Here is a 15,650-nt window from a genome sequence, read left to right as displayed (position 1 = left end):
CCAAGGGACTTTTTGCATTAGCTTGCAAGCAATGTGACATTGAAAAAGTCAACCGGAAGTGACTTTTGCAAACCGGAAGTCGCTATTTGTACTAAATTAATGTAAAAGTATTTAGAACCATATATTTTTGGAATCAGTGCCAAGTAAACTATCAAACAATACCGGAAGTAACATCTTTTAAGCCGGAAGTAAAAAATTATCTCCCTTATTTATATCTTTTTGTATAGAAACCATATATTTTTGGAATCAGCGTACAATAAGCTGTCATTTGACGCGGAAATTGACATATAATACAAAATTTTAATATTTTCATATCAAAATAGATCCTTACTTGTGGAAAGACCTTCAATTGTTCTCTGAACAATTGGTTTTTAATATTGTTCTTACATCTGTTCAGAAAAAAAAATCCACATGCTTGTTATCAGATGTTCTCTGAAACTATATGTCCAATTGACCCCAAAATTTGCAGTCAGCAGGGTATACATGTATTGCATCTTCATAAAACAATGTGGTGCAGATATCTCTCAAGAATTTTCCTAGAGAAAAGAAATTGCAATGCCGTAAAAATCGCTTGCTAGTTCCGTAAATCTCTGTGAAATCCTACAATAAAATGTCTGCTCCTAGATTGAAATACAAATCTGTGTTACAAACTGCTGCTAAAAAAATGTACACTATCTGAAAATAATCGATAAACGTGTTTTAAAGTTACACAGGATCAATTAAATCCAAAGCATGCACTGCTTGTAAACTGTGATCAAAATGTCAATTACCTACAATGACAAAAGAAATACATTGTGTAAATTCCGTCGCTATACATGTTGTCTGTTTAACGTCCCCACCTAAAAAGAAATAAAAATAAGTTTTCGCTAATATAAAGCCTCGTCACGTGACGCCACAACCTGGCGCGAGACAAAGACGCGCGCGGACCCTGAAATAGAATAAAAACTTTCCAAACTTAATATAGAAACTCAACCAACACACTAATATGGACCCTTTACAAACAAACAAAAAAAAAAACAAAAAAAAACAAAAAAAAACAAACAAAACAAACAAAAAAAAACAAACAAACAAACAAACAAACACATATATCAATCAATCATGTTTCAGAAGGGGGAAAGACCGTTTACAATTGCTTTTTAAAGCAATTGATTTATATTTATTATTTTTTTTCTTCCGCCTAATTTTTTTGCCTTCGCTGTTTTTTTGTTTCGCAAGATGTCGCTTAGACATATGGTATATGATATCGAACAGTTAATACGCTTTTGAAACTGACACCGCGTAACCAAAAACTTTTCGATGTAAGATTTTACCAAATTGCTCTTTATATCCTCAGGATGATTTGATTAATTTTGACCGAAGCTATCCGGGACTCCATATGAGAGTTATTTCCCCTTATGCATTTGATATAAGTGATGTGCATTTGTAACTGAAAAACCATAACTTATAGAGACCTGAGGTCTTTTGATTTGAGGTACTCGGTCCAAAAAAAAAGAAAATAAGGTCAAGGTTAAAGGTCAAGGTCATATTCTAAATTTTGATTTTGGCTTGTTATCACTAATTTTCAGAGATTGTATAAGATATCGACAAAATATTTTTACAGAATTGTGTATGTTAGTTGCAACATGTCGTAACACGTAAATTTTAGTTGAAAGGGTACGTAGACATTTAATAGGAGTTTTCGCCCCTTTTATATCTAATATTAGCTGTATGGTAATATAACTCATTAACAATATATATTAGAGACCTAGAGTGTTTTGATTTGAGGCCCTTGTTTCATGACCTTGAAATTGGGGTCAAGGTCAAAGTTTGATTTGACGTTCTAGATTTTGACCTTTGCTTTAACTTTTAATGTATGCCTGATAAAGCTATGGTACTTGTGCTTTAAGTTGCAAGCCATATGACCTTGAAACAATCAACCGGAAATGACCTTTTGTAAACCGGAAGTACCTATTTCTTGTGAATATTTAATGTAAAAGTACATAGAACCATATATTTTTGGAATCAGTGTCAAGTAAACTATCAAATGATACTGGAAGTGACCTTTTTCAAACCGGAAGTAACAAATTATCTCCCTTATTTCAAACAAAAAAGTATAGAAACCATATGTTTTTAAATTCAGCATATAATAAGCTATCAGTTGGCGCTGAAAATTACATTTCTAACCGAGTTTTAATATTTTTCACATCAAAATATATCGTTTCGGGTGGAAAGACCTTCAATTGTTCTCTGAACAATTGGTTTTTATTTTTTTTTCTTCCGCCTAATTTTTTTCCTTCGCTGTTTTTTTGTTTCGCAAGATGTCGCTTAGATATTTGGAATATGATATCAAACAGTGTATACGGTTTTGAAACTGACACCGCTTAACCAAATGCTTTCCCATATAAGAGATATCTCCCCAAACACTGTTTTTCTTGTTATTTCTAAGGCTTCGCAACCGTATAAGAAACCTTCAAATTTATTTTACCAAATTGCTCGTTATATCTTCATGATGCTTCGTTTAATTTTGACCGAAGCCGTATAGAGATTCCATATGAGAGTTATTTCCCCTTATGTATTTGATATAAGTGAAATGTATTTGTAACTGGAAAACCATAAGTGATAGAGGCCTAGGGTCTTTTGATTTTAGGTCCTTGGTCCATAAACATGAACATGAGGTCAAGGTCATGTTCAAAATTTTGATTTTGGCTTGTTATCACTAATTTTCAGAAATCTTGAAAGATATTGACAAAATATTTTTACAGAATTGTTAGTTGCGACATGTCGTAACACATAAATTTTAGTTGAAAGGGTATGTAGACATTTAATGGGAGTTTACGCCCCTTTTATATCTAATATTAGTAGTATGGTAATATAACTCATTAACAATATATAGTAGAGGCCTAGAGTTTTTTGATTTGAGACCCTTGTTTCATGACCTTGAAATTGGGGTCAATGTCAAAGTTTGATTTGACGTTCTAGATTTTGACCTTTGCTTTAACTTTTGATTTATACATAATAAACTTATGGGACTTTGTGCATTAACTTGCAAGTCATATGACCTTGAAGAAATCAACTGGAAATGACCTTTTGTAACCCGGAAATAGCCATTTTTTGTACTCATTTAATGTAAAAGTACATAGAACCATATATTTTTGGAATCAGTGTCAAGTAAACTATCAGATGAGACCGAATTTGACATGTTTCAAACCGGAAATAACAACTTATCTCCCTTATTTCAAACAAAAATGTGTAGAAACCATGTATTTATAAATTCAACGTACAATAAGCTATCATTTGGCACTGAAAATTACATTTCTTATCGAGTTTTATTATTTTTAACATCAAAATATATTGTATCGGGTGGAAAGACCTTCAATTGTTCTCTGAACAATTGGTTTTTAATTGTAATTTGTTTACTTAATTGGTACTTGTAAGTTATGAGCTATTAATCATGGTGTGTAATTCCTTGTACCAGAAACTTATGTAGATGTTTTTTCGTCCTTTGAACAACAAACCACAGAATATAAAATACGTATTTTTGTGTTTCCGTGTTGTAGATATATTCAGATCGAGTACTCGAGTATCGCTCGATAAATCCAACGAGTACACGATTAGCAATTGTTCGCCGAGTTAACATCCCTAATATATATAATAGTTTATAAATACAGTATCAAGAATTTGACACTACATTACGTTAAGTCAATTAATGCTGTTTTCGGAGAAGCAAGATAAGCTAAGACCAATACTTTCACTGCAGGGTTGCTGGCTGTAATGCTTAACTGACTATTGGTATGAAACTAAAATGTATTTACAATTGTATATTTGCACCAAGCCCTCGGTATTTGAAACATAAAATTTTGTAAAACTGTCATTAAACGCAATAGCGAATAGCGAATGGATTTTTAATACCGTCTTTTTCTGTCAACACCACATCACGGAATCTTCCAATTAAGTAGTAAACGTTGTATCTCATTTTTATTTTGTGAACTCACGTACACACAACCTTTCCACCAACAGCTAAGCCAGCTTCTCCAAACTGATATAAAACGGATCCATCTAATTCAATACGATTAATAAGTCCTGGTTTTCTATAAATTATGCTGCCATCGTTATGATCGTTGTGCAGTGATCTAACATGATTCAGTAGTAATGAATCTCTAAGCAAAATCTTGTTTCCCCGTTTTGATTTAATATTGTGATTTCTTCCGATTTACCGACCACAATACAATCACCAGTGATATTGATACAAAAACAACCTAAACCTACTTTGATGGTTTTATCAAGAAAAAGTGTCAATTTTTGTGTGTTAATAAATTGAACATAAGACTGGTATGGTAATGTAACAACTGCTTTGTCTGTTCCCTTAAGTATAGAAATGTCATATGGTTCACTTGGGAGACTTAATGTAGTGATGTATGTTAAGCCGTGTAAATTACATTTATAAACATATATTTTACGCACACTATATCGATGGTTACATAAGAATAATGTATTGTCTGCAGTAACAGCTATGTCTGCTAATTCCAATTTATCGCTAAGATTTAACTGGTTTGTTATTTCCTATTCAAGCTAGGTATAGATTCAACACTTTCTGGCGGAACTTGAGTTTGTTGAAGTTTAACCGAACTATACTGAACGACACATGGTTCCTCAACCTCGATTATCGATCCCATTGACTTAATGTCAATACCGGTTCTTTTTTCAAATTTAAAATGTTTGTAGGACAAGGTTATTTCTTGCACAAGTCTGACAACATCCTGAACTCCTTTTCCTTTTTCTCTTAGCATAAGGAACAGCTGGTTATTTGATCCATGATCATTTAGAAATTCTAATTCCTGCTCCCTCTCCTGTACACTATCATATAATTCTGAAATTTCAGCAATTTCTTTTCTTAATTGATATAGGAATTTCTTTGTGCAATTTGTGAGATCTGTTTTGACTTTTTCTGCCAACGTGTTGATTTGTTTAATTAAATGGTTTTTCAAATTGTTGACCTCTTCACATATTGCTGATTCTGATTTTCCAATTCTTCAACATTATCGTTTCGATCCTTTCTTAAATGATCTAAAGTTTTACCAATGTTTTGCCATTCACTAAATGTGTCTTTGAATAAAGAAGAGTTTTTTATGTGTTCGGAAGCGACCTCCATTGGTAGGACATATTTGCAGGACTGGTGTTTAGAGGGGATGCATAATCTACAACATTCTGTGTCATATTGCGTGCAGTAAAAATCTAGAGATAGAGCTTCGTGAACCTCGGAGAATTTCTTCAAAGTCGATATTTTCGACCTCAATATTGCAGTCAAGTCCATTAAGTGGTGCGACTTGGTGGCTTAACATTTTTGGTGATATTCTACGCACTCTTTACAAAGAGCTTCTTCGCAATCTGAACAGAATCGTATTGCCGCTATTGATTTTCCCTCTCCAGAACAAGATTCACAGTACGAATTAGATGCCATCATGAAACTAGAAAAAAAAAAGCCGATGTTGAACAAAAACTGATTATAAATAGTAATTTCATCTGCTAAGGATTAAAAATGGACAAGTAGGTGTTTTTGGTGTCTTCCGTCTCTTTTCCCCTGGACATTTTTCCGAAATAACTGTTTTTTAATTCTGCATTGTTTAATTGTATGCCATGTTTCTCGAGTTTTTAATTTTTTGGCCGATTGTGTTCTATTTCAACATTTTAGCGCCTTTTATTCTCTGTTCTTTATTTTCGTGACCTATTTTTCTCTGTTAATTACTTTTGACCATTTTTCTTTTTTCGCCATTATTCTCTATTTTGGAGATCTCATTCAGACCTTATTTTACAACTTATTCATCCTTCTGTATTTATCGACCTTCGTGAATAGACATTTTAGAATACACGAACGAATTCCTTCTTTTTATATGATTTTAAGGTTTCTGCTTTTTTTGTCAATTGACACTGAATCCTGTAAGGGAACGTTCTCGTAAATATTGGTATTAATACTAAAACCAGAGACATATGTGTATATATGTCTCTGCTAAAACTAATAATATGAAAATCAGATTTTTATATACTCACAGCTTGACATTATTGTTTTATAGATCTTACAAGATACGGTGGTCTTGTCAGATATTATAATCATATGACGTTTTGATAAGATAGGTTGTATGGTAGCCTGACAAGGTCAGAATTTAAGATTATTCTTATTTTGTGTTGCTATCACTTAATCAAATCTAATATAATCCATATGTAAACCTCCTATATAGCAACTATATTGTTTATATGTGGAACAGGTACTCTCTCTATATATATAGTGTTTGTACTCATTACACCATTTAAGATTAGTTGTGCACATATCTACTGTGTAATACCGGTAAATATTACACCTTTGGTTCGTAGAAAAGAAAAGTCAACCCCACAGGTTTAGCCTATTACATTATACTTAGGTGTTGAAATTAGTTTGTGTTTCGTGATTTTAATGCGATTGTGAGGTATTTGGAGACAAAAGTAAATGTAAAATCTCCAGAATGGTAAAGGTACAGAAAGATTCCCATTTTTGTGTAACATGATGGATGCTTACTTTGTGCACAAGACAGCAATTGAGAAACGTTATGGTCTATGTATACTGTCGGCTTTGTCAACAAAGGTTCTTGTTACATTTTCTAATTGAGAGTATTAGCCATTAAATGTTATGCTTAATTTCTTAAAAAAAATCTTTTGCACTTTATTGGACGAAAACTAAGTTATTTGATTCAAAAACAACGTTAAGAAATGACAAAAAAACCAAGAAGTGAAATGGCTGTTCCATTACACAAGAGACATATATCTCTGCTTACATGAATTTCAAAATAAAATTTGCAAAAGAGGAATTGAGAATTTTTAACACCTAAGAAACGGCTTAAACTTTTAAGGCAAAAACCATTTTTTTTCACATCTGAGGCAATGTAATAAGGTGTATCAGATCAAATGTCAGTGTGTTTGACACTGATTCCTATAATGAAAGTGTTGAAAAGGCTATGAGTGAATAAGGCAACGTTTAATGTATCAAACTTATGTTGGGATATTAGGTGTCTTGCAGAAGGAATTTCAGGTGAGAGAATACATACATGATACAGTTAAAATAAGTTACTTTTGTATAAGAATAAGAAGATGCGATATGATTGCCAATGAGACAACTCTCCATCAGAGAACAAATGACATAGCAGTTAACAACTATAGGTCATATGGCCTTCAACAGTGAGCAAACCCGATACCGCATAGAAAGTTATATTTGTGTTGATTTTCCTCTGCCAACACAGTATAATGATGTATGATGCTCAATTCAGCTATAGGAGACACTAATAATATTATATTGTATTCTGTTTTGGTCCATTTTTAGTCATTTATCTTCTACTGTTGCAGTGAATTTACAAACCTCTGGTTTTTTAATGTTTAGGTTTGAACATTTCTGATGAAGGTAAATCAATAAAATTAGAGTGCTTTGGCTTCACCAAATTTATAAAGTGTTTATCTCATCAATACTTCATAAAAATGTAATTGTATATACTCACTAAGTCAAGGACTTGGAATGTTAGAGCCTTAAGTTTGTTTCATAGCGGAAATGTTCTTTTCCAATTTGACAAACGATGATCAAAAAAGGTTATGGAATGGTAACAACTGATGAATTTCTTTCTATTTTTATATGCAGTATAACAGATGTAAACAAGACTTGGTCAAAACAGGGAAAACATAGTCACATTAACAAACAAATAAAATGGACGTATCAGACATTTTGAAATACTCATTTAAATATTAAGACATTTATTGTATGCCATTCTCTAGCGTGAAAATGAATATGTGAATTTTGAATGAATTATTCAGCTGTAAAGAAAAACAAATATGAGAGACAGAAATCAACGAAAATTGCATTACAGGTTCCTGATTGGGACAGACATATGGAGACTGTGGAGAGGTTAAACATGTTTATGAGCGTTCAACCCTCCCTCTAACCTGGGTCAGCGGTGTGTTTTACAAAAACATGGATTCAAACAAAAATCTTGATTTAAAATCTTTATTTTGTTGCCAAATATAATTAATACATACATTCTTTAAGGTCTCAATTGTATTGCTTCACATAAAAAAGACATTGATAATTAAGCCTAATTTATAATTGAATTATACATCTCATAATAGTTTATTGGAAACATCACATTTTTTTCCAAATGCCAAAATGTTTCCACTTAGCTTAAAAATGGCAGGAACTAATCAATTTTTATTTATTCTTTAATTATTTTTATATACAATGAAATTTGCACCAGAAAAAAAAATTTGGTATAATTATGTCCTTTACAAAGTTAACTTACTTATTATGGTGCAGGCATTGGCTTAATTATTTTTGTAGCAAAAACTGTGCAAATATTTTTAAAATTGACCAAATTGGTACCACATTTGTGACATCATTATGATATAACCTAAATAATAGTCTGCATAAATTATCACCAAAACAATTATAGGTATACATATATTTTAATTGAAAAAAATAAAACCTGAGCAAGTCTGTAGTACCTCCTTTACATTAATCACAAAAGTATATAAATAAACGGGGAATGTGTCCATGGGACACAGATGATGCCCCCCTTTGCATATAACATTATAAAGGGACATTACTCAAGAACGGTAAAAGTGACGCTACCCAAGTTCGTACTTGATCTGAGTTTTGTGGTAATAAGCATTGTGTATAAGTTTCATAACATTTGGTTGAGGCAAACTCAAGTTAGAGAACGGAAACGATAAAAATTAAGCAATTTTTCCATTTGTAAAGGGGCATACCTCTAGAAAGGTAAAAGTAACACTACCCAAATTCAAACTTGATCTGTGTTTTGTGGTAATAAGTATTGTGTGTAAGTTTCATAACATTTGGTTGAGGCAAACTAAAGTTAGAGAACAGAAATGAAAAATTCAGCAATTTTTCCATTTGTAAAGGGTCATAACTCTAGAAAGGTAAAAGTGACGCCACCCAAATTCAAACTTGATCTGTGTTTTGTGGTAATAAGCATTGTGTATAAGTTTGCTAACATTTGGTTGAGGCAAACTAAAGTTAGAGACACGGAAACCAATTTTGAGACGTACGGACGGACAAGGGTAAAACTTAATGCCCCCTCTGCTACGGCGGGGCCATAAAAATAATAACCATCACTAATACTGTAAATTCAGAAATTATTAAGAGGTTTTTATTAATGCATATTATGCGACTTGGTAGGTATTGCAACAATATGAATGAATGCACATTCTGATATCTGATATCTGATACATTTATCTGTATATGGCTTCTCCTGAAATTGCAATAACTTATCTAGCATTTTTGTCAATTGGTAAAAATCGCAATAATAAATGAATGCAATAATTTCTGAATTTATTTCGTTTACCCTTTAATTGTAGAAATGGGAAATTAAGAAACCCATTTTGTGAGAATGATCCCAGTTCGAGCTACTAAAAATTGACAGTATTGTTATAATTATTTTTAATGAGGTTACTCTACTTTTTAGTATATCTATAAACATGTATATTTAGATAGAGATCTTATTACTATCTATTGATTTAAATAAAATTCTTCAATCATAATGTGTATATAAAATACTAATATGACTAAGCATAACACAAACACTGTATTATCCATAATTTTCACCATTTGGGCTTACTTTAAGATCATATGCTTTCTTACATGAAAATAACACTTATATAAAATTTGGATGTTCAAAGTGATTTTCTTGATCAAGAACTCTCTCAAAACCCAAATTTTAAATTTTTAAAACAAAATTTGAAATACATTTGTATTCTTTTTATTTAACAGAAAGAAGTATGGTGTTAAGGATGTACTCAGGTGAGGTTTATGAATTTTTGTCAGATGTTTGGACTCCTTGGGTTTTTTCCTACTATACAGACTAAAATATTTTGCCCCATATCACCAACTTTTCTTTTAATAGAAGACTTCAATAGCTCATAAAAAGGACATTACCAAAATTTAAGCAGATTCTAGATTTTTTTCTTCTGATTTGAGAACCAAATAATGCCAATGCTAAATATAAGGTAAAAGTTTGAGTCAGCCTTTTCCTGCAATTTTTCAAAAATCAAATATCGCAAAAAGGAGTTCCATTACCTATCAATATTTTTAGCTTATTTTGTTCCTTTACTAAGGCTCTTCTGACTTATAATATCAATTTTAAATTCTAGTTTTTTTTTAATTTCACCTAACTACATCCTTAATTAAGGATTTTTTTTCCATTACCCTTGATTTGTGTAATATGAATAATGATGCATTGTATCTTACTGACAGGTAAGTCAATCAAATTGGCAGAGGAGAAAGAAACATAGAAATTTCAAGTTTTTGTTTGTTTTAATGTTGGAAGAAATTAAGAACAGACAGGTCTGTAAAAGCACAAGATGATAGCTCTTCAAGAATTGCACTTTGAATCTGTGTACTCCATTGAGTGACAGCATCAGATGTCAACAATATCTATTTTATTTTTCCAACTGGAATTAAGTTTTTTGGTATTTAACTGCCATTGTTGAAATCCATGCTTTATTGCGATTATGCATATATATATATATATATTACAATAACATTTTTTTTTAAATTCCCTCCACACATGTATGCATACAACTCCTTTGGACCCTTTTATTTTCACTCTGTAGTGGTTCTCCTCTTCTTCAGTCCTCCATATCAATAACAACCATGACCTACTCGTTACAAACATATTACCTCATGGGGTTATACATTACATAATTTGGCAAATGATTCAAGTAAGAGATCCCGATCTTTTTTCTTTAAAAGGTCCTTTGGTTCAGAGTAATAAATAGTTGCTTTCCTTTTTTCAGAGAAACCATTTTTCTTTAAATCTGCAACATGAAAGTCATCTATTTTCAGCAGAGTAAACACCACCTGAAATTTGACAAAAAAAACCATGACAGATGAACTTTGGTACAAATGCTGAAAATGAATGAGGTAGTTTGCATCTCTTGCTCAACCATTTTTCAAATCTATTTGCAAGAGAAACTTGCCGTTTTCATCGCATGAAAACTTGCACAACAAGAATGCATGTGTTGTTGTGCTAACCATACCCCCATTGGTAATTCAAAGTATCAGAAAATAGGAAGTCTGTATCAAACAGATGCAAAGGGGCACACACATTATATCTCATCTTACTTAAAATAAAAGAACAGAGTTCCAATGTCCCCCGCGTTCCACATATTTTATCTATCCAGGGCCAATAACTAAAAAAAAAAACAATTTTTATGTTGTTCTTTAAAACAATTTATAAATTAAAAGTGTGTGCGGGGGACAAAATTTTTTTTTTTATTGTATCCTAATATTTCAAACAGACCTTCAAGGGCATTACTTATAGTATTCTATAAGTTTTATAAAAAATTGTACCCATGAGAGCGCTAACAAGGCCATGTTCCATAAATTTAATATTTCCAAGGGTCATAACTCTTTTAAAAAAAGTCGATTGTCCACCATTATAGAACTTGTCCGAGATATTGCTGATATTAACCTATATAGTATAAGTTTTATAAAATTCTGGCAAAAATTGTACCCATGAGAGCTCTAATGAGGCCATTTTCCATAAATCTAATATTTCCAAGGGCCATAATTCGTCCACCATTATAAAACTTGTCCGAGATATTGATATTAACCTTTAGTATAAGTTTTATAAAAATCTGGCAAGAATTGTACACCCGAGAGCACTATTGAGGCCATTTTCCATAACTTTAATATTTCCAAGGGTCATAACTCTTTTAATAAAAGTCGATCGGCCACCATTATAGAACTTGTTCGAGATATTGTTGATATTAACCTATAGTATAAGTGTTATAAAATTCTGGCAAGAATTGTACCTGTGAGAGCGCTAACAAGACCAGACGGACACACAGACGGACGGACTGACGCCCAGTATTTCCATTTCCCCCGCAATGCATTACGCTGGGGGACAAAAAGTGAAATGAAAATTTTTAAGTTTATTCAACATCAGATCCGGGAAAGTGCTCACATGGTACAACTCATCACTGCTGACCACATATATAAACATGACAGAGTCATTCTGTTCAGATGTACTTGAGAAAAGTGTGACTAAAAAGTTTAAGTTGATTCAATGTATAATTGAAACATTCAAAGCAAGCTGCTGATCAACTATAAAGTCTTTCTTTTCTGTAGTACTCGAGAAAAGTGTGACAGAAATATTTGTTGGATGAACAAACAGCCAGACAAACATACATTATGTTGTAAAATGAACTTCATTTTACACTTTAGTTGCTTGTTGGTTGTACCAGAATTCAGGAACATGCATAAAAAAAATGATAATAAAGTAAAATAAATTTACATTTCTGGAAAGTTGAATAGGTATCTTGAGAAAGCAATTGCAAGGCTTTGAAGATATTTTACATGTTCTAACTACAAGCAAATATCATTTTTATTTTTTCTGCTCCAATGAATTTTAACATGACATTGTTTAATTTTTTTATCAGGTAACTGTTCAATTGTAGAAAATTTCCTTTCATCATGCAGCTCACACAACACACCTTTAACTATCGCTATATGTTAGCCATTACTTCACATAACAAAGGTTTCCAGTTAATTTAAGATGTCGCAATAGAAAATTCCTGATGCCACAAAAGAAGAGTGATTGTTGTATGACGTCAACAGTTCAAGTGTCGCAAATTCATTGATTCCCCAAATAGCAATAAGGTCTATTATTGATTGATTGGTGTTTACTGCCACTTTAAGCACTATTATGCTATTTCGTGGCGATCAGTTTTCTTAAGCTTGGTGGAGGAAGCCGGAGTGCCCAGAGAGAACCACTGACCTTTGGTAGGAAAACTCTTCAACATACCATACTGAATGATGTAAAATAAAGAGAGCCTGTAATTACCTCTGCCCCTATGACTATCATTCCAGGCAGATAATTCATATAATGTAACTCATGTTTTGTTAAATTCAATTCCTTTCTATAGTAAGGGTGATGAATTAAAAGTTCCCCTCCATGCTGTGCAAGAACAGTTTGTGGAATTTTGCTGTAAATATCTGGTTTCTGGTGTATAAGTACTTCTAAATCATTATCAGTAGTGTCCTCTGAAGACCTTTTTGGATTCTTCTTACCATTTTCAACATCAGTATAAGACAATAAATGCTTTGATGATTTTGGCTAAAATTTAAAATGCATACAAATATGACATTTTTTATCAACTAAATTATTGTACATGTTATATAAGTTCTAAATGGAAAATTAGGAATCCTATTAAATACAACAGATCACCTTTATCACCACAAGCTATCGGTACTGTCTGGAAGCATAACCTCAAATCTTGAGTTTAAATTTATACTTCAATTAAGAGGTATGACATAACTGATTAGACAAAATTAATTTCAATGATTATGAAAATTTAGGCAAACCTCATTATTCCTTTAAATTAAACTATATTTATTTCTCTCTCCTTTAATAAAACTATTTTTGATTTTATTTAATAAATATTAAAGATGTTAACCTTATATATGTGTTTGGGTGGGTGTAAGTGTTTTAGTGCATCTTCTATTTCAAGCATTTTAATCCATGCTTTATTGTTCAGTGGTTGTCCTTTGTTAGTGTGGTTCATAGATGTTTCTCGTTTCTCGTTTTTTATATAGATTAGACCGTTGGTTTTCCTGTTTGAATTGTTTTACACTAGTCATTTTGGGGCCCTTTATAGCTTGGTGTTCGGTGTGAGCTAAGGCTCCATGTTGAAGGCCGTACTTTGACCTATAATTGTTTACTTTTTACACATTGTGACTTGGATGGAGAGTTGTCTCATTGGCACTCATACCACATCTTCTTATTTATATTTATATGTATCATTAGTTGAGACTCAAAATTCAGCATTTTACACAGTCAGTTTTGGACAATTAAACATTTCAATTTCTGTTCAAACTTTAAAACATAATTTAACCGGTATATACTTTTAAGTGTCAATCTGCCTATTAAAAGAATCAGGCAGTGGTGAAAATATAACAAACAAAAACCCAATCAAGTTTACATTAATTTAGGTTCTAAATGTATAATGGTACACACTTCTAACATTCCGTTGCTTTCCTTTTCTTGTATTTCATGGTATAATTTGGTTGAAATGCACTAGAAATTATCAATTAAGGGGAGCTAACTCTATAATTTGCTATAATTCGAACCAAAAGTTATCTAGAGATTTCTCGAATTACCAGACATGCAGAAACGAAAGACCTACTATTTCTAACTCACGATGAGGGTAACTTCAAAATGGGATGGTTAGGTGGGCAGGCTATTTTAGCTATGTTTTGAAGTTCTTCTAATATGTCTAAATTGCCGGATTCTTTAGATTGGCACTTAATGTGAACACATATCTACTTTTACATTCTTCACTATTGTCTAGAAAAAAGGAGACTGCATTACAATACAGTTCAACATATAGTTCACAAAATGTATCTCCTGTGTATGTCCAAGTCTTTGGTGAGTAGGTTGTCTGTCTATTCCTTGAAAACTCAACATGTGACTAAATTTTTTACAAGTTTTGTTTGTAAGACAGTAACTTTAAATACTTATATGAAAAGAAATGTGGTATACTTGCCAATGAGACAGCTATCAACTAGAGACCAAATTATTTATATGTATGCAACTTAAGCAAAACCCTACTGTAAAGTAAGCTATGAAAGGTCTCAAGATGACAAAATGTAGAACAATTCATAAAGTAAAACCATTGGCCTAAGTTAATATTGAAAATCAGGGAAAGATATTTCATGGATTTTTTGTGACAGTTTACACAGTTAAAAAGTCTGATGTAAAGATATAAAAAAAATAAGGGGAGCAATTCAAATTGATATTTCATCACCAAAACTTCGTCACTAACCCATGGATTTCTAATCTTGAAACTTTTTTTTCAATCATAATTTTCGTACACAAGATCAGTAAATACATATCAACTGTATCAATGTTATTCATGGTCGTCCAACATTAAAAACATTGAGCATTAGGGAATAAATTGACCTTATTATCCTATTACCAGTCAGATTCGTTACTGGACGATTCGATTCAAATTTTGTTTATTGTAAACAAAATATATATACATAGCTAAGTTCTTTTTCAAGATGAAACAAGTTGTGATAGATATCTTTAGAAAGTGTTTTGAAGTGATGTGATTTACGATATTTTCTAGAAATAAATTGTATTTAACTTGTCATGCAAATAGTGTTTTGTCAATACATACAATTCCTTAGTACATGTATGTAGTTATTAAGATACTGCATATCTATAATCTAAATAAATTTTATCATAAATTAATAAAAACTTTTACTAAATTTTTCATAGATACAAAAATTTGGTTTTGAAACTTGGCTGTTCCTGTACTTTTAAAATTCTTATGAAAAACGGGATATCACATCCTACTTTTTACAGCACTTGATATTGTTTATAGAGCCCGTAAACTTATGTTAACTCATTGATCCTTTGAATGAACTTTTTCTTAAAGGTTATCAGATTAATATGATATTAAAATCTTTAAATATTGTTTTTATTGGTACTTACATTTATTTTGTTTTTGAAAAAAAACCATAACTATATATATATATGTACAGTTATGAGTACTCATGATCCCACATTCTATCGATACTGTTTATTTATATTTTGGCATTGCACAAAGTCGTAAGTTTCTCAGACTGATTATGACAT

The sequence above is a fragment of the Mytilus californianus genome, unplaced genomic scaffold, assembly GCF_021869535.1.
Source record: "Mytilus californianus isolate M0D057914Y unplaced genomic scaffold, xbMytCali1.0.p SCAF_8, whole genome shotgun sequence".
In the NCBI taxonomy this organism is placed as follows: Eukaryota; Metazoa; Mollusca; class Bivalvia; order Mytilida; family Mytilidae; genus Mytilus; species Mytilus californianus.
Note: the sequence above shows the minus strand (reverse complement) of the source record.